At 39.7% G+C, this 23510-nt stretch overlaps 1 long non-coding RNA gene across 7 annotated transcripts; it reads right to left on the reverse strand.

Moving 5' to 3' along the window:
- Positions 1-8677: 8677 nt before the first annotated feature.
- On the reverse strand, positions 8678-23465 carry LOC129212377 (uncharacterized). Of its 7 annotated transcripts, XR_008579152.1 has the most exons (8): positions 23358-23403; positions 22496-22574; positions 18464-18539; positions 16298-16378; positions 15701-15813; positions 12392-12613; positions 10984-11117; positions 8678-8928 (listed from the first exon to the last, which is right to left on the reverse strand). It is a non-coding gene; the product is annotated as an uncharacterized LOC129212377 (long non-coding RNA). The 7 variants fall into 7 exon arrangements; XR_008579155.1 differs by lacking the exon at positions 22496-22574 and having other exon boundaries at positions 10984-11079; positions 23358-23465; XR_008579150.1 differs by lacking the exon at positions 22496-22574 and having other exon boundaries at positions 23358-23465.
- Positions 23466-23510: the final 45 nt, after the last annotated feature.

The raw sequence follows: 23510 nt of genomic DNA on the forward strand, positions 1-23510 counted from the left end.
CGCCGCGCGCTCCCCGGTGCGCCGCTGCCCCCTGGCGGCCAGAGGCGGCAGCGCCGCAGCGCTCCCCACGGAGCCCGCGCTGGCGGAGGGGCCGTGGGGCGCTCACGGAAAGAGGTGGGGGGGGTAACCCTGAAACACCAGCGCCGCTCTGCCCGGCCTGGAAAGAGGCGTGCGGGGCCAGGGAAGGGGGCACAAGGAGCGGGGCTCTCCTCTTTGTCCGGCTGCGAAGGGGCTTCTCCCTTCCCCAGGGCTGCATCCGTGGGCTCTGGGGAGCCACTACACCCACTCGCGGCTCTCTGAGGACACGGGTGGTCTCTGGGTTTCATGCAGGTATCTGTCTCCACCAGCAACAGCTCAGGCAACTCAGCATCTCCGGGCTTTCTCAAACCCCTGAATAAAACCGAGCCCACACGGGAATTCCAGCCTGGGAATGCTGTCAAAGACTTTTAAGATAACCCTCAAGCTTCCCATTTGTCCTAACGAGCCGCTCGCATCTCCCACTCACTTTAAAGTCACAGCTTTCCCAACCCTCATAGCCCCTTCCCACAAAGCTGAATAGCTGGTACTGGGGCTCCTGCGAGCAGGTCAGCCAGAGGAAGCAGAGCGCAGAGAGGTATGTTTGTGGGTGAACAACTTAAAAACTTACAGAGCAGTTTGATGTAGAAAGGGCTGCTTCCCCCTTCCCTCACCCCTTACATCACTGCTTTAGCACTCAAGGCATGTGGCATGACTTTGAAGGAAAGGCTCAGCGCTGAAGAAACCATTCAGCAAGCTCAGGAAAGGCGTGACAACCCCAATAGGAAAGGTAGGAGCTGCAGGCAGAGGTGCTAGCTGTGACTGCTAACCAATGGCAGGAGTAATTAATAACACACCTCAACTATTGCCAGGAATGTAAGCCCAGAGCTGTTAGATTATCTACTCTGCCTGTTCATCCAGATTACTTCTGTAAAGCAATTAACTCCTTGGAGCACTAAACTGTAGAAAAAGCATCAGATAAACCAACATATCAACAGTGGTTTAGGCAAGTCCCTACAAGGACAGAAGAAAAAAAAGAAAAAACACCCCAAACAACAACCACCTCCCCCCCCAAAAAAAACCCCCAAACACCCAAACCCACCCAAAACAAAAAAACAACCACAAACCAAAGAGAGTTGTTGATTCAACAGGTAAATCACTGGAACTTGGGGCACATTGCATCCTTGTCAGCAACGGTACCAAGGTTCCCAGTTATTAGATGTCTTTCCTCTGCTGAGGTACCTGGACACTCGTATCACATCCAATCATCTTTTTGTGAGAAAAATCAATCTCTTAAAACTTAACACCATGAGGCTTGTTTTCACAGCCACAGCTCGTTTCTGTGGTCTCTAATAGGCTCCCAATGTATCTCCAAATCCTCCCTAAAATATGGACTCAAAACAGGCAATTCTAGTATTTTTTCTCCGAAAACAGCACTAGTAAAAGTGTTCTCCCTTCTGCTAATGGAACCAAAAGAAAAACAAGCCATGCAAGGATTGTATTTATTGCTTTCACTGCAGCACAGCACTAAGTCTTCCAGCTGCAGCGCCAAAGCACCATCTCCCATCTGAAACACAACTTGCCTTCTTTGTACCCAGATGTGCAGCAAGAGCCAGCTCTTGCCTGTGGCTGTGTTTGCTGATTGAGTCCACTTAGCCAACTGAGTCAGACAGAAACAAAGTCTTTGTTATTTACTACCTTGCTGCTTCGCTGTTTGAAAGTTTCACCAGAAAAAGGGTTTCTTTCACTTAGAAGTGCTCAATCGACGGCACACAGGCTGTGCTTGGCTTGACAAACCAAGTCATCCTGCCCACAGCCTGTCTCTGCATCCGACCTTTCCACACAGTTGTCAGTAGCAGAAATTTCAGTAAGATTTAACCCAAGAGCCTAAATGCTTACAGCAAAAGATGAAGAGGATTGAAACCTCACAGCTTCCATGAGAAACAAGTTATCTGCTGTTGCAATTTCAGTGTAGCTCACAAGAGGCAGCAGATACATTTCCAAAAAGAGTTTCTACTTCCATTCATCCTATTTGCATTGTGTCTTGCTTCAACACATCTAATTAGTTTACACAAATTACACAATCTAGCAGTCTTCCCTCCAAAAGTCAGAGAAGACCCAAGCAGACGTTACTAAACCATTTCACAGCTGGTTAGCACTGAACTGCATAGGAAATTGCTACTAAATAAAGTAAGGCAATACAGTAAAGCAATACTGCTACTAAATAAAGCAATACAATGATGCTTCTGATTGCTTTTCCTGCCCTAGGAAGACTCGCAAAGCTTTATGGATACAGAACAAAGCATTCAGTTATTAGGACATGTCCGAGTTGAAGGTGTATGGTCCACCATGAGGTCTCTTCAACACCCATGTGTAGTATTGCACACTCTACAAGACTGCATATTTATACAAACATACACCACTTCTCTGATTGAGTGACTATTTATTTGATAAGGAGTAATGCATCATTCTATTTACCACCAGGGTTTTTTTTGATTTGTTTTGTTTTTTACTGTAGGGAGTATAACTATAGGAGTGCCTTCAGTTACCACCCAGAATTTAGCACACACTGCACACAGCCTCCTGCTTCCTCCAACTTTTTTCTGACATTTGTCCCTTGTCCCTGAGGTCAAAAGAGTCAGAGGATTTGGGGTACCCATTGCCAGCATACCAAGTTGGGTACTCAAAATAAAGAAATCCTTACACAAACAGGACGCAGTTACAGACACTTTTTACACGGTTTGCCTAAAGTTACACAGAAAAGATATGACAGGCAAAAAACTCCAGGAAAAGCATCATGATTTTTGTGATCTCCCAGCTCTCAGGCTTAGCACAGCCTTAGAGGATTAGAGTCTGTTGCTGACTTATCTATGAGGAGCCTTCCAACTTCAGCAACACCCTCTGCCTTTATTACATAAGGCAGCTTTGGTTTTAGAACACCCCAGATATATCGAGACAAACATCCTGCGCAAATAAGTGAACAATAATCAAACACAACAGAGGACAACCATAACTAAGGAATACAGCGCAATCATTGTACACATCAGGGATGGGATTGAACTGGAGCCTCAGTTCAGCATCTTCTAAATATTTGACATTGCAGCTTTAGCATTGTTAAGGTAGCCCCAATACACAAAACCAGCACTGAACACAGGTTACATACCTTAAATCAATCAGAACTCAACAGTTCTCAGTTACTGACAATTAAGTTTAAGATTTAGCCAGGAAATCAGGAATTTTAATTACAGAGAATGCCAGAATTTGGCAGTGAGCGTTTCTGAACGATTAGTTCTCACTGAAGGGATATTAAGAAGCTGCTAAGACACCAAAGTGGCTTAAGTACTGTCAAGCCAACACTGTATGTAATTTCATTCATAACAGACCTGAGAATGGAAATTTTCTTCCATCTACATGTTCCACTTACATCCCCAACAGTGTTACACCCCATTAAACACTATAAAAGGATGATGAGGAAGAAGTACCAACGAGGAAAATGCCCAATAAAATATGTACTTTTACAAACATTATCAGAAAGTTTACAACACACAAATGAGCACAAAAGAAAGGATAAGGGCTTTAGACTCACACCGTTTATTCAGCCCACAGACCAAGGAAAGCCAAGCACCATGTAAATAACTTCTTATCACAAAAGGAAGCCTCTTCTTGCCTGGCACCCACACAGCACACTCATCTTTGGCAAAACTCATTAAAACAAAAAAGGCAAAATAAAACCTCATGAAAATATTTGTGTATGCCCAACCCTAAGTATCACAGGTAACCATGAAAAAACAGTCTAAGAAAGAATACAGAATTAAGAAACACTTAGAAGAACTGTATCTAAAATATTAAAATAGTTAATCATCAAACTTTCATCATCATGTGCTCAGATACTAAAGCAACACCACTCATCACTCAGCAATTAACAAGCCAAGCAATATTTGTATTTTTCAACACATCTGTTGCAAAGACCAAAGTTTACTGCCACCTTACCACAGTCAGGTACATAACTCCCAGCCTCCCTCTTCACACTCTACATGTGGAGAACACTAGAATTTGTCCTCATAAATCAATAACTTTTCTTTCTCAATCCCACAGCTCATGTGAGTGCTTGAGGGGGACTGAGCAGGCAGGTTTCTCCACAGCCCACCCAGGATTCACACCAAATCTGGGCACTGTGAGGCACAGAAACAGCTAAGCCTGCTGTGCCCAGGTTTCTCCACAGCCTTTTAACAATATGTATAAGCAAAACTGCATTAATTGAAGCTTGCTTTTGTGGTTTATAGATTACTTCAGACAAAAGTATCATGAAGAAGTGCTTACCTGCAGCAGGGCCCTCCTCCTGACACACTGCAAGCAGCTCTGCCAGGTGGAGCGGATGAGCTGCCCGCCCCTGGCACAAGGCTCACCTGCCCATCACTGGCTGCCAGCTGGTGAAGCAACAGGATAAAAGAAGACACAGGCAAAGGGAGCAGAGCACTTTCCTCCCTGATCCACAGCAGGTGGAAAGCACGCCACGCTCCTTTTGCCCATGGAAATAAAGGCAAAAGCAAGGGCACTGTTTCCTCCTCCTCGCTTGGGCTGCAGCAGCTACTGGACTCTCTGTGGCCCTTTGATCTGCTCAGGCAGGAGAGCGGCTTCAGATGCCTCTTTGCCCTCCACAATTTGTGTTGAATTCTCAGACTCCTGGTGAAGGGCTGGCAGTGAGAGTTCTCTTCCCCCCTTGGCAGCTCCAACCAGTGAGGCTCAGCCCAGCCGGGGAGCTGGGCAGCCTCCCACTCCTCTGCCGCCTTAGGTGCGTGGCACTAGGGCAAGTATCAACTGAAATGCGGTCATGATGTTGCTACACTGCAAAAAGAAGTTATATGTCCCAAAATACACATTTTAAATGAGGAAGTCACTTTCTCTTGCCTTGGTTACTCAAACTTTGCCAGACTTCTGCAGAACCACTACGGCTCAACAATAATGTTTTCATTTACTCCAGATACAGCATTTAAGTTCAAAAGCAGGTCAGAATAGCACTGGTATTTGTCTGAAAAATACTTTAAATCCAAGTTTTCTGTCAGAAAAGTAAATCCAGCTAAAGATGTAAGAGTGCAAGATGAAAAATACAGTGCCTTTAAAATATATCACCACATGAGCCCGGAGGACATCTAAATCAATGGTAGTACTGGCAATATGAAAAGCATTCAATAATTCAAGCACTCTGGGCCATATGTCAGCCTTAACTACAGATGAAAGTTATCTTACCTTTTTCTACTTGATCACTGGAGCAGGATTCTGGTTAAAATCTCATCTGAAACATTTTCTTCTTTGTAAAACACGACATAGGCCTCGAGTGACTACTGCACAACTAAGCAGCTTAGAAAATAAACAGCAGGTTGATCAAAGGATGCGTTGAGAGTGATTTGGTGTCCACAACATGCCTCCTGTGGGCCTCAGACACCCATCGCACTTCATACTCATTCCCATCCTCAGGTGTAAAATGAAGTTTTGAAGACTGGGATTCAGACAACTGGTAAAGCTTCAGTCTCCTCCACCCCCACGGCCTCAGCGAGGCAGCTGTTTCACACAGCCCTATGCTCCCGTACCTCTGAGGAAAACTGAGACACCTCCAGAAACTCAGAGGTGACTGAAAAATGAGCAGCAAAGGCAGCCAAGCAGGAATTCAAGCTCTCTCCTTCGCTTTCCACAACCGGCAGCCTAACTCTGCACTAGAGCACTGGTATTCCACACCTGAGGAGATGCCTCCCCTCCCAGCTGCACTGCGTAGGCAGCAGCACTGACCCCACCAGGGACTGGCGCTCCGCCTGCACGGTGGCCAGCTCTGGGACCCCGCTTCAGGTCAGTAACACGCAGATCAACCGGCTCCCCTATGCCATGCCTCACCAACCGGGCCGCTTCTTCCATTAGGGAAGCGACATCAGCTGTTTTAAAATGCAGTAAGACTTCAATATTTACCTGGTCGAGGTTCAGTTTGCCTTTTTTTCTTTACTCACCTGTCTGGTGCTGCACATCACTCTGTTCTTGCACGCTCCCCAGTACTGTGAACGCTTGTTAAGAACCATTAGCCTTTTTAACCAATTTAAAGTTGAGCATACCTCACCCAAACACCTCATTGAAGGAGAAACAAGTATTTTTATGTCTGTAATAAACTTTGAGACCATTTCTGAGAGTCAGCAAATAGCAGGTTAATGAAGGAAGTATCTAAACTACTTGAAGCTGCTGAGAAGTTTCCTCAGGAAAATAAATTCAAATTTTGCAATTCATTTAGTTGACAATGTCTTACAAGGCTTGGGTTTGGGCTTTTGTGTTTCAGGGCTTTGTTTTTGTTTAGGGTTGGTTGTGGGTGTTTTTGTTTTGTATTTAGATGAGTGAAGTTTCAAACATGATTTCTTTTGTGCACAGACATGCTGAGTTTAGAACTTTTGGGGTTTATTTTTCTCTGATTTCACATTTTCTCTCAAGAAGTAAACATCCACAGAAATACCCCACTTTTATCCAAATAGAGGTATAATCTAGTTTTGCCTTGTTACCTCCCTTAAATTTCCTTGTCCCATGTGAAGTCAGAGGCTCAAGCCAATTCCTAAAATGGCAACCTAACACCTGTTTTTGCTTCCTTTTACATGTCTCATTGCTGTTGTCCGCAGTACAGGTACCTACCTCTTGTCCTTTATTCCCTTAGGACATGTAGTTTTAGCACCTTGCCCAGAAGGATGGATGACAGTTTATGCACACGAGGTGCCAGCTCTGCGCCCGTGGCCAGAGCCCACAGCAGGACCTGCATGAGCACCAGAGCAGCACTGCAACTGCCTAGTCCCTGCCCTTGAGACAAAAGATTTTACACCATGACAGATAACTTCAGCAAAGTTCACCTAAAACCTCAAGTGTTAAAAAAAAAGAAAAACCCTTAAATGATACAAGTTATTGCATTTAATCCTTTTGGGGGAAGTGGGGAATGATTTTGTGATTAAGGACCTACTGTGGGGCTCAAGAGAATTAGTTCAATTCCAGGCTCTGAAACAAGCTTCCAGGTTCCCCTGGGAAAGCCTAGGCAATCTCCTCTCTCACACGGACACCAGCAGGGTAATTTATAAGTGCATGCAGCCCTCAGAGTGTAGTAGCAACAGCCAAGTAAATGCATAGGTAGGAGTTAGGTGGGCTGCAATCATTTTGAAGACTGGTTAGCTATCCAAAGAGGGCACTACCATTACACTATCACCAGAGGTCACACTTAATGGTTTTAAAAAACAGATATTTGAGGGAATCTTGAAAAATAATAATTTATATTACTTACTCTTGGGCTGACAGCTAGCTCTTAATGGTTTTAGCTAATGTCTTAAGTGAATGAAAAAAGCTGCACGATAAAACTAAGTTGGCAGGCCTTGCAGAAAGATACCACTTAGTTCTCAAGCACAGGACTATTTTCCACAGTTTGCACTGCAGGGAAATTTTGCTTGGTTAAGATCTATAGTTGGTGTTGTTTCTTGGCAAAATTAAATTTATGAATTGATTTAATTCACAGAATGAACAAATTCACTAATGAAAACTCTTCTGGCAACAGAGTTATGACAGAGCAAATCAAGAAGCAGAAAAACTTAACACTGAAGTCACTGTGTAAGCTTCTAGATAGCAAAGTGCTCCACTACACAATCCACAGCAAAAGGATTAGGCAGCCTGTCTTGCAAAAAGAACAGTAAGATTGAATTACTCTGATATACTGATAAGCCCACATATTAGTCACAATAGCTCTTTGCTATTCAGTGCCAGGAGACATTTTCCCCTACAACTATAAAAAGCAGCTGTCATACACCCATATCAGAAATATATAAAATAAGAACAACTCCCCATTTTTAAAGACACTGCAATCACTTTAAAATTTGACTCCTTTCTGAAAAAGTACTGTGCCTATTATGGTTGCAAGTAATACCTATGATGTGTTTAATGCATTACAGAAGTTACTGAAAATAACTCGTGTGCTTCATATACATCTAAACTATTTTAAGTAATTACCTCTTTCAGAAGGTGGAAAAATCCAAAGTTTCAAGATCAGTGTTTCTGGCATTGTTTCTTTATGTTCAGTCTGTAAGCAATAATTTAACTTTGATATTAAGTATTTTTGCAGAGCAGCTACCATTTATTTTGCACATATTAAATCCAAGTAGACTTAATATTTCAGTAGAATGGCTGTTAAAAATGTTTTTTTAAATCTGGTATTTGATTGGCTTGTATGTAACTACAGATTAAGGTGGTTCCTCACACTAATTTACTTGGCTTTTTCTAACAACAATTATTTCAATGTTTTCCTTATATTTTCTACTGTTGAAATTGCAAGTTAATGGAAGTGAAAACAGTTGAAAATAGAAAAAACCCAGTCCCAAGCAATTCAATATTCAAGACATGAATATAAAACTGTTTCAAAACTGTCAGTTATTAGGCAAGCAAGTAACACCAACAATTCTGGTTGAGGCTAAAGTCAGTCCTTTCACCTTCATCTCCCTGTAAAGTAAAACGCAAAACAAACTGATGGTCTTTCCATGAATTTAGAGAAATTCCATCCATCCCATCCAGCATGCACTGAAACCCTGGTCTGACCAGACCTACCCATTCTAACTTGAACAGTCAGATGAAGTTCAGCCACAAAGTGAAATTGGTGACAACTGTGTAAAACTGGTAGCTTTATTTTGACTGTTTACCAGCTTTTAATTTAATATTACAAAAGTACAACAGTGACATTCATGAACATTTGTTTAATTAGAAAAGCCTTCTTAAATTTTTCAGAAGTTCTCACAGGCTGGAGTGTGACAGAAGGTGCAATGCATGCGTGGTTACAGGACTTCCACTATTGCCAATGGTGTCAGCAGTGTCTTCTTAGTTAAGCTCCCCATTGGTGCTGTACTGGTTTAACATGAATAGCTGTGACAAAACAAAACAAATACTGTCAGACAGTTGTTTCTTCTGTATCTGGTCACCATCTCCACATTTACTTACATCTAAAAGTCACTTCCCCACTTCCATCACTGAAAGGCCAATTGCCATCTCAATTTTTCATTTTACTGTACTAAACCTAATGATTGCTATAAACCTTTGATTGTTCCATATCCTCAAATAGGTAATCTAACACCTAAATTCTCACTTCAATGCAAAATATAGTCTAATATCCTATTCCTTTTAAGTATCCTGCATACCTGATCAGGTTTCAGGCAAGGGCTCACTGCAAAGCTAACATACTCCTCCAGCTGATACTGTACTGCAGAACTTGTTAAAATGAAAAGGTATGTTCTGTCCTAATGTCTGATGCAGAAGCACGTATACTTGTACAGCCATCAGTGGTAAAACATCTCACCAATTCTTGTTCCTGTCCAGGCGATGTTTCAATATGAATTGGACACACACTTCCTCACATCCAACCTAAATCATCTTTATTGCAAATGAAAGTAATTACTGATTATTCTATCTACAATGAACACAGAGAAAGTTATCTCTTCTTTATAGCCTCAAAAGAATGAACTCATGCCAAGAGGAAGAGCTTTGAGAAAAAATACACAATTCCACTAATAATCTTTTATAGTTCTGATAACACCATTCAGATTATGTCAGCTCACAGCTACTGCGCACTCTCCAATAACTCCATAGCCCCTGCATGCCTAATAAGCAGTAAAAACATCTACTTTCATTTCACAACAGAAAATCACATTGGTGTATTGTATTTTATATGTCTATAAAATAGAGGGATGGCAAATTACACATTTAATCATCATGGTTGGTTATTACTGCAATTCCTACCAAGGAGGAAAACCTTCACTCCTTAAAAAGACTGAAAAATACACTCAAAGCAACAACCAGCTTGCCTTGCAATCAAATCAATGTGAAATGTCACTTGTTTGCTCCTCTCTAAGCACTGGCTTTCTACTGCTAACAAGCTCAAGCTAACTATAAGCCCCTTCCCTCCTCTCCCTCCCCTTGTGACCATGGCTGCTCCAAAAACCCTGTTCTAACACAACAGCCAAATTATTGACCAATACCAAGAAGCTCCCAAGTACAGAACGCAGCTCTGACAGACACTGTAGCTAGATCATCAGAAACCATTACCTGCAAGAGATATCAGTCACCATGGGTCTAATCCCCTTTTAAGTTAGCAGAGAAAATTGTTTTCAGTGTCTTGTTTTCCTTCTCCCGCACCATCTACAACTGCAAAGGCAAAGCCCTACAGAAAAGCTAGCTAGCCTTTGTACAAGCCAGAAGGTATTTCCTTCTCAAGGTCCACAACTGTGTGAGCAGGGCACATGTCTGCTTAGCTGGAGTCATTAAGTACTTCTTTTAAACTGATTGTGATCTACCTTTTCAAACCTACTCTCAGTGAACAATGGGGATCCAGAAAATTATTTTTTTCCCCCCACCCTGGAAGCATTTAAAATCATAACTTTAAACTCAAATGGTGATGTAAGAAAATTAGTTATTTCCAGTTTAGCTTTCATTTGTTTCTCCTGTTGTCTTAGAAGTCAGGCCTTTTCTCCCTCTCCCAATAAAAGATATTTGAATCAGGAAGTATGCGTTATTTTTGTTTTACATCTGCAGCAATATCTGATTTTTTCTACCTTTTAAAAATTCTAAATACTCTAATTATAAAATACATTATTGTATTTCTACTATGAATAATGTTTCATTTTGCTTGGATGACAACAGTAACAACCACACAGGCATCTACGTGGCAAGTACCCTAGTTATTATGAAAAAGCCAAAGAGACCCACTGAACTTGTACGCTTTAGAAAGCAGTATTAAATATTTCAGTACTGAAACAGTACCCTTTGGGCTGAGACTGGCTTAGAGATGGCCATTGTTTTCATTATTTAACTGAAATAAATATCTCCAGCTAGAATAGATGTATGGTTGTCAGCATTGTGAAGGTTTTAACTGGAAGTGATGTACAGTTATTAAAGCAAACAGCTACAGAGCTTTGCCACTCTCACCTGGCACTGGCAAGAGGCCAGGTGTCCCTCCAAGCAGTGGCCATTTTGCAGGTTGATGTCAAGAATATCCCAGAAGTCCAAATCATTTAGCAGGTGCTAAAGAGGTGGAAGATTAGCCTTTGCATCTGACAGTCCTGTTTGGAAATGGTTTTTGGTTTATATTGTCAACTGTTTTAAAACAGTAAAATCTGCTATTAACTGTGAGGGTCTAAACACCAGGCTTAAGAAATGCCAGTTGCCCACCTGAGAACAGGTATAGAAGTGAGCATTGCAGACAAAGCAGTGATGCCACACACTAACAGCTACAAATGCCTTAGCCTTTATCATTCATAGTGCCCCTACTTTAAAAGACATACAGCCACTGAGCTACAAGTATAACCTTCCTGTACATATTTAACACAGCACACTGACCTGCTGTGTTACTAATCTTAGCATGAGCACACTACAAAGTCAAACTCTCCCTAAGAGTAATGTTAGCCTGCACACACAAGTTAAAACACAAGCTGACAAATTAAGTAAATTGCTGTGGAAAGTTAAAGCCAGATTTCTCAGTGATTTTGTCATGACAAACATTAGGTGGCATCTGAGGCTGGTTCTAAGAAGGATTTAATCCATGACTATAATGTAGGTCACTAGTTTTGATACAGTTTGTCTCTAGTATTCATTCCAAGGAATAAGACTCAGCACTAACATCAATAGCTGTCAAGAGCGTACATTTAATAAAAGAAAATAATCCAATTAAGCAGATGTCACAAAATTTTTTGCTGACTTCCTTATTTCAATCATTAAAGCAGTACCTAATTTACAACAAAGCACCATACTCTAATCCTGTGCATCCAGAAATATTCATGTTTAAAACCTGAACCGCCCTCACCGTTTCTGCTGCCCTTTTGGTTTTCAATGAGCTTCAGTAACTCAAAAGAATTGCAACCAACTTGGTAACTAAAAAAGAAAGCTTTATAGAATGGGAAAAGTTCACAATAGGGGAGGAAAAAGCCTTTCTAAAATAGCCAGGTGTTCACCTCAACCCATACCAACTTCAAACAGACGCAAGGACAGTAGCTGAATCTGATTTCAGACTAAGGACATGAAAGATAAGCTTTATATTCTTATGCTTTTATAATGGTAGAACGAATTCATTTTTAGATACAGAATAGTATACTCCCCTACTCCCCTATTCTTTCACAAAGTTCGCTCTGAAAATAGCACAGCTGAGTTCCAGTCTTTCAACTATTATTTGATCACTGCCAAATATTTGCAAGTTCAGATTTTTCCACATCCCACCCATCTACTTGATTGTAGTTCACGTAGTATCTACTATGTTTTGTTCTACTTTTATGAGTAAATGTACTGTGGCAAGTGATCAAGTCAATCATGAAATCAGGATGAATTGCTTTGAAATACAAACCTGAAAATAGCATTAGAAGAGCCCCTGACAGTCTATCACCCAAATGAAGGTTTAACCTGAGGAAGGAGTGACTGGCTGAAGACAGCAAACCTGCTTGGCAGCAGAAGAGGTGGAGTTTTACTTGAGGTATGGGTGGCAATGCTTGTATATGGCCTTGCATCCTCATGACACATTGTGTCTTGAACTTCAGTTGAAGTACCAGTTCATTCAACAAGGCTTAGTCTAAATGAAGAAAAGTGGTAAGCAATTCTTCACAAGACATTAAAAGCACAAGTAGAAGCCTGCAAGAATCTCACTATCCCCTTATCACAACAGGATCCAAATATTTTCTGTAGAGTAGCTCTTAAGATCAAAACAGCACAGATATTCCAAGTCTATAACATATATGTGGCTGGCTGTTTTTTCTTTTAGAGATGCTTTGCTAGATTTTAAACTTTAATTAAAATAGGTTTATACACTGTTACATTACTGAATTCTCCTAAACCAAGAGTTGCATTCTGCTTAATGAACTGATGGATATCACTAACTTAATGCATGTATGTTTACAGTGTTATTAAAACTTAAATACTCAACAGCATTAGCAGATGATCAAATATTCACTTTGCAACCAAAACCTGTGAGAGCAATTGCTCATTAAGGAACTTGTGTATATGTCCTTATAACACATCCAGTTCTGTGAAGAATATATGCACCCTACCTCAGGATGCATATGCCCATTAATACACACTGACATTTTATACATGAATTTTTGCTCTTTAATGCCTATCATTTATTTACAGATTATGTGGAATGTACCAAGCTTATATCAGATTTAAAAGGATTCTTGAAGTTCTATTTCAGTGGGAAAATATTAATACCTTCAATCATATCTCTTCTGCTCTTTGCATAGTCACTGAGTTCAACCCCACTCAATCCAAGTATTTCCCCACACTTCATAGAAATGTGTCTAATGCTCAGAGACACACTGCACATCTCCCAGCTCCCGTGCCAGGCAGTCATCCAGCAGATCAGCTGCCTTGTGTGAAACCCTGGTATACTCCTGTTGCTCATGCTCAGCAAATATATTCCCAAAAGCTTTAACTACGCAAGCCAATGCATCTGACAGGCATGTTATGATGCACTACAGAGAAGAAATAGCTGGCTTTATCAAGCTTGTGTTTTCATCTACTTCACACATTTACAAAAAGATAGAAAAATATAACTGTCAAGTCTGTGCAATATAGCTGAGTGATATTTTTAAAGCCTTTGGTTCAGTATTGATATAGCCCTCCTGTAGCTGCAGAGGTCAGTTTTGATTTAGCACTAGTATATGAACTTCATTTGAAATATACATGAGAAGTTGTAATTTCTGCTTCCCATTGTCAAAATATTGGTCATTCATGATCTAAAGCTAAAACTGAGATAGAGATTTCCCCATTCCCATTATGAAATACGAAGACTTTCATAAACATCTACACCTGAAATAGGATTAGTACAGATTTTTTTTTCTTAATTTTAGAATACTTTTTGCCTAACTAGAGAACAGGGCGGTTACTTTCCCTCCAGGAAAAAGCACCTTTTTACTATTGTTTTCTTGATATAAGATGAAAAACTTGTAAATTTACAATAAAATCTGAAAGATACTGATAAAAACTTTAAGAAGGATTTTATTGATTCATTTACATAGAATCAATGCAAGTCAAATTACTTAAAATTTCTATATAACTTCCTATCATTAATTATATCTGACAGTTTATTGCATGCATTTTATGACATTTAAGGAGCAGCAATTGAGGACAGATGTTTAATCATTCCATGTATTATGATTTATTACAAATTCAGTTAACTATTTCAAAGATGTCTCATTAACTAGGTCAAATTTTGTTACCAAGTGCAAAAATTGAGTATTTAAAATTTTAATGGGTTGAGAGAAATTCAAGCCATGGTTCTGAATGGGGACTATTTTAAGTGACATCTCAAACAAGCTAAACTTTCTTTTGATAGAATAATGAAGCATGATTACAGTGCAAGAAGAAAGTGCTACATTGGGCTGTTCAAGAATACAAAGACAATTTTTAGCTTCTTGAGTGCATGTGCAAGATCTGACTTAAGGTGTATTAAAGCAACATACTTGGTCTTAAAACATCTGAAAACAAATTGATTTGTCAGCTTCAACTATTTTAATTGTTTCAAAAAATCAAACTCAATTTATAACCTGCTCTGATTATCCCACACAATCATTGCATTTCATACCTATTAACCAACCCAGCTGCAGCAGCTGTAGTTTTTCCTATCTGGATTTCAAGTCTTTCTACTACTGACTAAACATTCCAATAGAGCACTAAACCATGATAGTGGCAGAGAATTTCCAACTCACATTTGAGGAGATTATGTACCACTACACTTCTGCAACACTCCACGAACAGAAACAGAAAAATCTCTCATGTATTCCCAGAGAACCAGAAGGGCATATGTCAAATACAGAGGTCAGTGAGGAGGAAGGGAATTAATATTGCATTTACAGCACCAGAATCCAACACAAAAAGCAACTACCATAGCTTAAAATAGTTTTGTTGATTCTGTTATTAGAAGACATGTGAAGGCAGAATACATGGTCCACATTTCCTGTAAGTTTCAAATGGATTAAGTACATAGGAAAGTTATGCCAATAACAAATTTGGTATAAAACACTTTGCTATGAGGAGGAAGAGAAAAATGAAAGTTAGAATATCAAAGCAGCAATAAGTAATTCAAAGGAGTTTAGATTTCCAGTTTTCTAGATAGTCCTCTTACACAGAATCAGTTCTTGTATTTGAGTTGTTAAGGTCTCCATATTCAACTAACTTTTCCAGAATTAGACACACACTTGTGACAAAAGTTTGGTCTTCTGTTTAACCGAATGTTACTCTAAATTCATTTCTTCCCAAAGTATTCTTCTAGTTTTGATTCAAGTACTAAGAACTAGAGACTAGACAAAATAAAGTTCTGTGTACTTTAAAGTGCACCTAACTTTCTGTGCACCATGGTGGCCTTTAAAACAAAAAAAAAGAGAAGTTACAATTGCGTTAAGATCAGACTTAAATCTCAAGTCAATTTTTTTTTTAAGAAACTAGACAGGTCCCTCTCATGGCTCTCATACTCCAAAGCCTGAGAGATGCATAAGAAATTTTAGGATGAACTAGAAGTAGTAGGGAGATCCAGAAACATAGACATGATCTTCAAATATTATCTACATATTTGCAGGGTCACATTTCTGAATGGGTTACACTTACCTATGTAATTACCACCTCTGTAATAGAATTAGCTGAAAAAATCTTAATAGAAGCCTACTTTTTCTCCTTGCTGATGGCAACAATGAGAGTCAGAAGGCATCTCATTCTTTCTGCATCTGTTGGTAACACTGCAGGTATAGCTTCTTTCTACAACCACCCCGGTGCAGTCATCTGCAACCAAGTGAAAAATCAATTAAGCAACAGCACAAACTGCAAAACTATATTAGAACATAATCAAGTCTTCACTACTTCATTTAACAATACTGTCAAAATTGATAAAAATAGTTCGTTGAAGCAAGGTGGGTTTTTTCCTTTTCTTTTTCCCTGAGGAAGTTTGTTACAGACATGCAAGAAGGCATAAGAAGCATGGTTAAACTTGGCTGCAGATTTCTCAGAATTAATCTGCTGAGAACAGCCCATTCATCTATTCCAAGCCACAGAGGATTACTTTTGTCCCATCATCTCCTGCACTTTCGTTCATTTTGATGCTGGGACTCAAATCTCACTGCAAGGGAAGGCAGTGAGACTAGGAAAACCCACCAAACTGCTTGGGTTTTGCTATAGCCAGACACTAGGAGCTAAACAGACATTTTTCAGCTGTGTTACAGAACACCTTCCCTAAATACTTTGAGAGCCACATTGAAAAGATACTTACACTGGACACACCAACGTAGAAGTCACCAGAAATAAGCTTGCTTATCTCCAACATATAGACACCTTCCGATTTTTTTTGGATCTGCAAAATACACACGCAGTTCTTCCTCACAGGATGTCCTGCACTCCCTAAGTAACTCAAGACATTTTTGTGGGTAAGCATTCATTTTCCTCTCTTGAGCTGAGTGTAACATGTTCACATTGCTAATTCTCAAACAAAAAAACTTCTAGCTCCTAGTTCCCAGTCACATATCACATCTCAGCTCCACCCCAAATAAGTGGACACGCATCAGCTAGAGCCCTGAGAAGTAAGCCCTGCTGTCACAACCTGCTCTACAGCCTCAGTGCCAGATAAACCCACCAACTACCAGAAAAGATAATACTGTAAGCAAATTTTTGGAGGGACACTGAGGGATATTATAAACTTGTCTATTAACTAGAGATGACAGTGCATGCTCTAAGAAAGAATAGGAGCTAGTTAAAATTCTTACCTTTTTTAGTAGTACTGGTATCTCACACTAATCTTTCCCTGTCAAATGCTTATTTGCTGTCCAAATAGCTCCTCAAAGCTACAGAGAGAACATATTTTGAACGCACTCTTCTCCAAGTTAAAATAAAAGGCCAGTTCATGTGTATAGGCCTGGCACAATGTTTTAAGCCCAGACTTTAAATAATCCAGTCTTCTTTAGAAGGCTACCTTCTTCACCATTGAAACTTTCTTTTAGCTTACCAATTCAAAGACTTAATCAAAATGAGAACATTTACAACAACTGGCAAAATCATTAGCTGCACTTCAAGCAAACATTTTGGCAAGAGAGATTACTCCAACATACCACCTACAGACATCTGTGGACTAGCCAGTTAAATTGCTAAAGAGAGTATATATCTTAGTAAGGTCCTTTTGCTCTTGAAATGAAAGTATCCTATTTTGAAAACCACTCCGTATTTTGGATTGTAAGCACTTGCAAGATCTTTGGTAAACAGACAAGACAGAATGGGTGAAAGAAGGCTTAGATTACATCCCTGGTTTTTATATCCATGTATTTTTATTCCTATTCCACAGATCAGAAAATAATCAGTAATAATTGGTAGTTATTTGTTGTAACTATTTGTAATAGTAAAATATGGACAGGTATTTCATTTCATATGGTTCTTACACTTAAGTTTAAATTTTGAGTAACAATTTAAGCCAAGAAAACCTAGAGATATAAAGTACTTTCTTTTGATTTTACATCACAGGTAAGAGATTAAGTTGCAAATAGAAGGCCAACCTGTTAAAATTAGGCCAAAGTAGTTAGTTTTGTGTTCTGTACAATGATATTTCTTCCTGTCAAACTGTGCATCTCATTCTTTTAAATAATCCCCAGCAGTTCACTAAAAAAGCCTCACTTATCTTCCTACAAGAGTCACTATAACAAAGGTTCTTAAAGGACCACATCACCTAACCCCATTGCAACATTTTTCTGAACTGTATTAATAACAAACAACATGAAATTTACTTAACCATAGCTTGAGCTGAGTTAGGCATTAAAACTTTTGAGAACTTTCCTTCAAGCTTATTTTTAGAAGTATAAACCAGGAAAATCAAAAAGATAGAAAACAGCCATTTTCAGGCAATTTGATTATGCACTCAGCATCTTCTCTATAGCTAGATTTAGTTTCTAGTGGAGAGTAAGTTTCCCTTACCACTACTAGAAAGAAAAATTATTTAAGGAAAAAGGTAACTGATTACAAAATCCTCCAAAATTGCAGGATGACTCCAGAACAGATAAAATATGCACTCTGAAAAAGAATAGAAGAAAAGTCTTGTTTGCTCTTGAAACAGAGCATAATATGGACAACATCAACTTTTAAAAAAGTAAGTATCTAGAATCAAGCCTGTACACCTTAAAAGCTGTCAATTCAAAGCATTACAAGAACATCCACTCTTTTTGCCACAGACTTAAACCCAGTAGCCAGGTACCCATAACAGTGCTTTGGAATTCAATCTCTGAAGAGCAGAGTCTAGAATTTGGTAGGCTTTAAGGCATGAGATATTTTATTTATATTACCAGATGACTATTAAATATATATTCCTGCTACAGCATTACAAGTATTTTTTCTGTTAAACACATAGGATGTTCAAAGCCTCAGAATAATTTCTATTTATGTACTGAAAGTTTCTTACCTATTTAGAGCTTCAAAGTCCTTTGAATAATCATCTTGGGAAGGATGACTTCTGACATAATTTGTAAGGATTTATTCTAAAAGAGGTGAGAATATGAGGTTAGGCATATATTGCCAGAAAAGTCTTTTAAAAGCTAGAATAATCCAAAGTGTTAAACAATGATAAAATAAGCACATTTAATAGATTTTCACAGTTGTTTTTTTAAAGAGTGTCATATCAAATAAAAGCAATGTACTATTTCTCCTTCACTACTCTCATTAACAAACTAGGGAGATGTGAAAAGGTCATGTTTCCTTGTTTGGTTTGCTAACCTACCTAATGCCTTATGATACAGCAGCACAGTCAGTTCCTCCTGACATTGTTTAAAGAAAGCCTAAAAGAGTACACTGACATCACAACAGTCATTGCAAAAATTTGCAACCACAGCAGGACATTTTAAGCCAAGATTTCTGCTTACACAAGATCCTTCTAAAGCTTTTGCTTCATCCATTTTCCCTCGAGTAAAGGGGTACTGAACAGTTTACAGTAGGAATAGTAGTGCTTTCATTAAGCACCAGCAACCTAAAGGATCTAAAGTGTCTTATGTTAATACCGTGTTTATTTGCTTCCCATAATAAGATGTGGCACTTGTACATCACTTACATCCCAAATTAAGCATGTTTTTCAATTACAGTATTGAAGATAGACTTTACTGAAAAGCTACATCTGAACTTGCCATAGGACAAACTTGTACATACTTTCTTTGGCCTGTACCAAGAGATGTCTTTCATGAGTACAGCTTTGTTAGGAAAGAAGTCAGTTTTATCTTGCCCTCCCTTTTTTATATTTCTAGTGCAGTGGTTCTAAGGATTCTCCAAAACAGAGCTCAGATACGTTGCGCTTTATTTGTACTAATTGTTGGACTTCCCAAAGATCCTATGTTCTAAGGCAAGAGACAGAGGATGGTGCAGAGGAAGATTATCTAATGCAGATACTAAAATAAACAAACATATGATAGCCCTAGGGATGTTTTTTAAAGGTAATGATAAACTGAGGACAAATAATTAAGGACAAAGAATCCATTCAGCTTCTGTATTTTATCTAGAAACATTGTTTTTTCCCCCCTCAAAAGATGATTAACCAAAAACCTCAAGAGAAATTATCTCCCACTTCTCTGGTATAACTGCAATACTATGCAGAGAAAAGCAAGGGAAGTTCACTTAACGGAGGGATCCTCATGTCATTTCAGAACATGCTCTTTTGGAAGCAGGTATGGGATGGAGCAATTCAAGAGAAAAAGACATATCCAGAGTCGCAGGCTTGATGTTGTTTTGTTTTTTATAAGGAGTACTTATGCTTGGAAGGAATCGCTGTTTTGCAGTAGTATCAAACATTAAGACTACAGGACAAGCAGAGAGCTGAATGCAAACAACCCTCAAAGCAGCTACTGTGAATGGGATCTCAGACTGAACAAAAAATGACCCAAAGCATAGTTGGAAACAAGAACAAATACAGCATATCCTGGCAAGCCAACAGGGTATATGGCTCATCATTTCAAAAGCCAAACTTCCTTCTCCCATGTCTAGCACAAAGCAGACTGAACAGAAGAGTTCAAGTGATCAGATGCTGACTTTCAGGAAGCTGTCAGCCATATGAATGTAGCTGTAACAGCACCACAACCTGTTCTCCTCCGCTCTGCATCCATCACAGATGGTATTAACACCTTCGGGCTACATTAGTCAGTCATGGCAGCTGCCAGCCAGGGAGGGAGATGGGGACACAGCCATGGGGAATGACCAGGCAGATAGCAACAGTGGCCTCACCACCTCTGTCTACCCACACTAAGGATATGACACCGCCATATCCAAAAGGAAAGAAACAAATTCAGCTTTCAGTCATGGGTTCTCTACATTAAGAGCAGTTTGGTTTTCCTATGAGCCTTTATTATTATGATGGTGTAATATCTTTGCCATAAATCTAAGATTTTCAAATAAAATATCCTTGTTCTAAACACATAACTTTCAACCTGAAAGTCAATAAAACAACTGTGTCACTCAATATTATCACATGAGGAAACACATTTGAAGAACTAAGGTACTCCCCTCAAAACAAAGAAAAAGCAGATGAAAACATCTCTTCTTAGCTTTTTAGAAAACCAAATATGAAGAGTGGGAGAGTATGAGGAATAAGAGAAGAGGCTGAGAAGACTACTTGGGAATTAAATAGGAAGGACTAGGAACTGGAAAAGTTGAATAAATACACTAGTCAAGACTGAACAAGAATCCTACCATAACACAAAAATTGATAAAAAGTGAACAAGAAGTTGCTGAGGGCATTTTGTTTAATTTAATATTATATGTCTAATATCCAAAGATTCACTTTTTTCATATACTGCTTCATAGCAACATTTCTGCTACATACTAATCACTTCAGAAGGCATGCAGTCTACCTGGATCTACGCCTGGGCTGAAAGTCAAGAAAGTTTGGAGATTAAATAATATTGAAGACAAACAGCAAAGAACAGTCACTACAGACTAATAAAACACTGTGCTAATTAGAGCACAGAACTTGCACAACATCCTTTTAGGCTACCTTATAATGTGTTAAGAGGAACAATAAACTAAAAAAGGAATTAAGTTATGTAGGATATAAGAAGCCTGTCTTCTGAAGTGCTAGAAGGAATAAGAGGGAGAGTTTTACTACTCCTAAGTACATAACAGTACACAAAAACCTCACTCCAGTTGCAGAAAAGAACAGAGGAAGACAAGCTAACTTTACAGACTACTGAAATTAAAACCATTTTTAGCATCTCAAGTCATAACTTACCATATTCAGTGTGGCAGAACGAGCATCAAACTACAATTCTAAGAACTGAAAATGAATCTTCTATTACATCAAGACACACACAAGTTGTGTATTTCTACATTATGCATACATTGTGTAGAGATGATCCTGTGGGTTTTGCACAGATGCCCAACAAAAGGCTCTCTTTTCTACTGAGGATGCTGCTCGTTGATAGAGCTTGTTTTTCAGGATAAACTTTGAAATGTTTTCTATAGGCCTGCTACAAAAATGTAATGAGAGAAAAAAAATTTCTGATCAGGATTTTTGTTGTCTAAATGAAGAAGTCCTGAATACAGATCTCCTTACAAAAAACCCTCAGTAGTTCTGTGGATAAGTAACACTTCCCAGGGAAAATGAGATGGAATGAAAAAAAGGACAGTTTCTTGATAAGATTTTAAGCTTCCAAAGTCTACTTAGAAAAGGAATATAAGCATATAAACACTATCCTCATATCACTAAATGTCAGTTAGGATAATACACTTCAAACTTAGAAGGTAGTTACTACAATAAACAGATTTATGAAAATACAGGATTAGTAAGTTCAAAAAGACTGAATTTTTAACAGCCTTAGACATTAACACACTATCTCTGAAGTAACATGTTGCCTCAAGAGGGAGGGACTGTTTAGGGGAAAATGAGCAGGAGAAGGGATTATGTAGAGGAAAACATGCGGGAGAAGGCTAGAAATGCAATCAAACTAAGAAACAAGTGACCCACCCTAATTATCTCTGATAGCAGATGCTGCTAACAGATGCTCTCACATTATGCTCAATGTACAACTGTGAGAACTAGAAACAGATACTAAAGATGCTGAACTCAAAAAGATGCATCCCTTGCACCTCAAAAAGAGATACTTGAGATATCATTCTAGGCTGACAAAACACATTTCTTCCAGTCATCTCTGCAGCATGAATCAATCCAAATGTACAGTAGGCCTTTTTGCTTAAGTTGTTAAATCTAAGGCTTCACAGGTGTTGGTAGAAAGAGATATCAAGGATTATTAACAGATGCAATAACCCTAAGAAACAGTTCATTTGAGTCATAGTTGTAGTATGACAGTTATACTGTCTTGTCTCATTTACCTCAGCTAATCTCCAAGTCAACAGAATTGCCCAGAAGACATTAAAAGCTACTCAGAAAAAAAAAATCAGGGAAATATAAGCATTGAAGAAGTTTTACATTACAAACAATAAAGGAATTACAATTTACTTAAGTATCTCAAGGGTTATTGCTCTTGGAATTTTTTCCTCATGTAGGTTCAGCTTGTAAGTGCCACAAATCTTGAAAGCTTGAATAAAAACCCGCTTTAAGGTATCTGTAGCTGTTCAAAAGTAAATCTAATAGCTAGAGCAAGATAAAAGAGATCAGCAGGAGATCTGCACATCAACAAACTCACATAAATAGAAATAGCCTAGTGCAAATTACTTTCTGATACTTTCAGGATGCTAGAAATCTCCAAGGGCTATGCACAGCACTCCATTTTCAGAGTAGCATCTAACTTCTTGGGGTCTGATTAATTTAAGGTTCTACTAACTGCAAGAGTAGAGTTGTAGTAAGGAAGAAAACATCCACTTCCCAGACTCCAGTCTTTTGATTCAGTGGAATATTCTAGTGCTAACACCTGCTGTAGTCTTCCAGCGGGACACTTACCACCTGTAAAACCCCAACCTTTAAACACTGCGTTCGGGTACTCGCCGCTTGGGATGCTGCCACCCCCTCGCGATGGTTACAGCCGAAGCACAGCCGGGACGAGCGGGGCCCGGTCAGGCGGTACGGCAGAGGCCCCCCGCACGCCGCTGGTGTTGCCCCCACCTAGAGGCCACCCCTCCGGTGCCACACCGCTCCCCGCCAGCGGGCAGAGGCAGAGCCGCCCGGGGCCGCCACCGCTTCAGGAAAACCCGCTCCTAAAAGGAGCCGGGGGGGGAAAGGGCGACGTGTGGGGACACCTCACACCTCTTCTCCCACCGGGAAGCAGCCCTGGGAGGGCCCAGGCGCTACCAGGTTTATAAGCCTCGCATCCTGAGGGGACTAAAACTCCGCAAAGCCCCCAGAACCTCCCGCCAGGCGTTACCGCGTCTGTGCGCTCCACCGGCACTCAGGGCCGCCCCGCCCAGCAGTAACAGTGGCACCACTCCCAAATCCGCACCGCGCGGCCACCGCCCTCAAATAGCTGGGGGCCACGCCTGAGCCACGCCCCTTCCCTCTCCGTAGCCAATGCGAACCG

Source organism: Grus americana, chromosome 13 (assembly GCF_028858705.1).
Source record: "Grus americana isolate bGruAme1 chromosome 13, bGruAme1.mat, whole genome shotgun sequence".
In the NCBI taxonomy this organism is placed as follows: Eukaryota; Metazoa; Chordata; class Aves; order Gruiformes; family Gruidae; genus Grus; species Grus americana.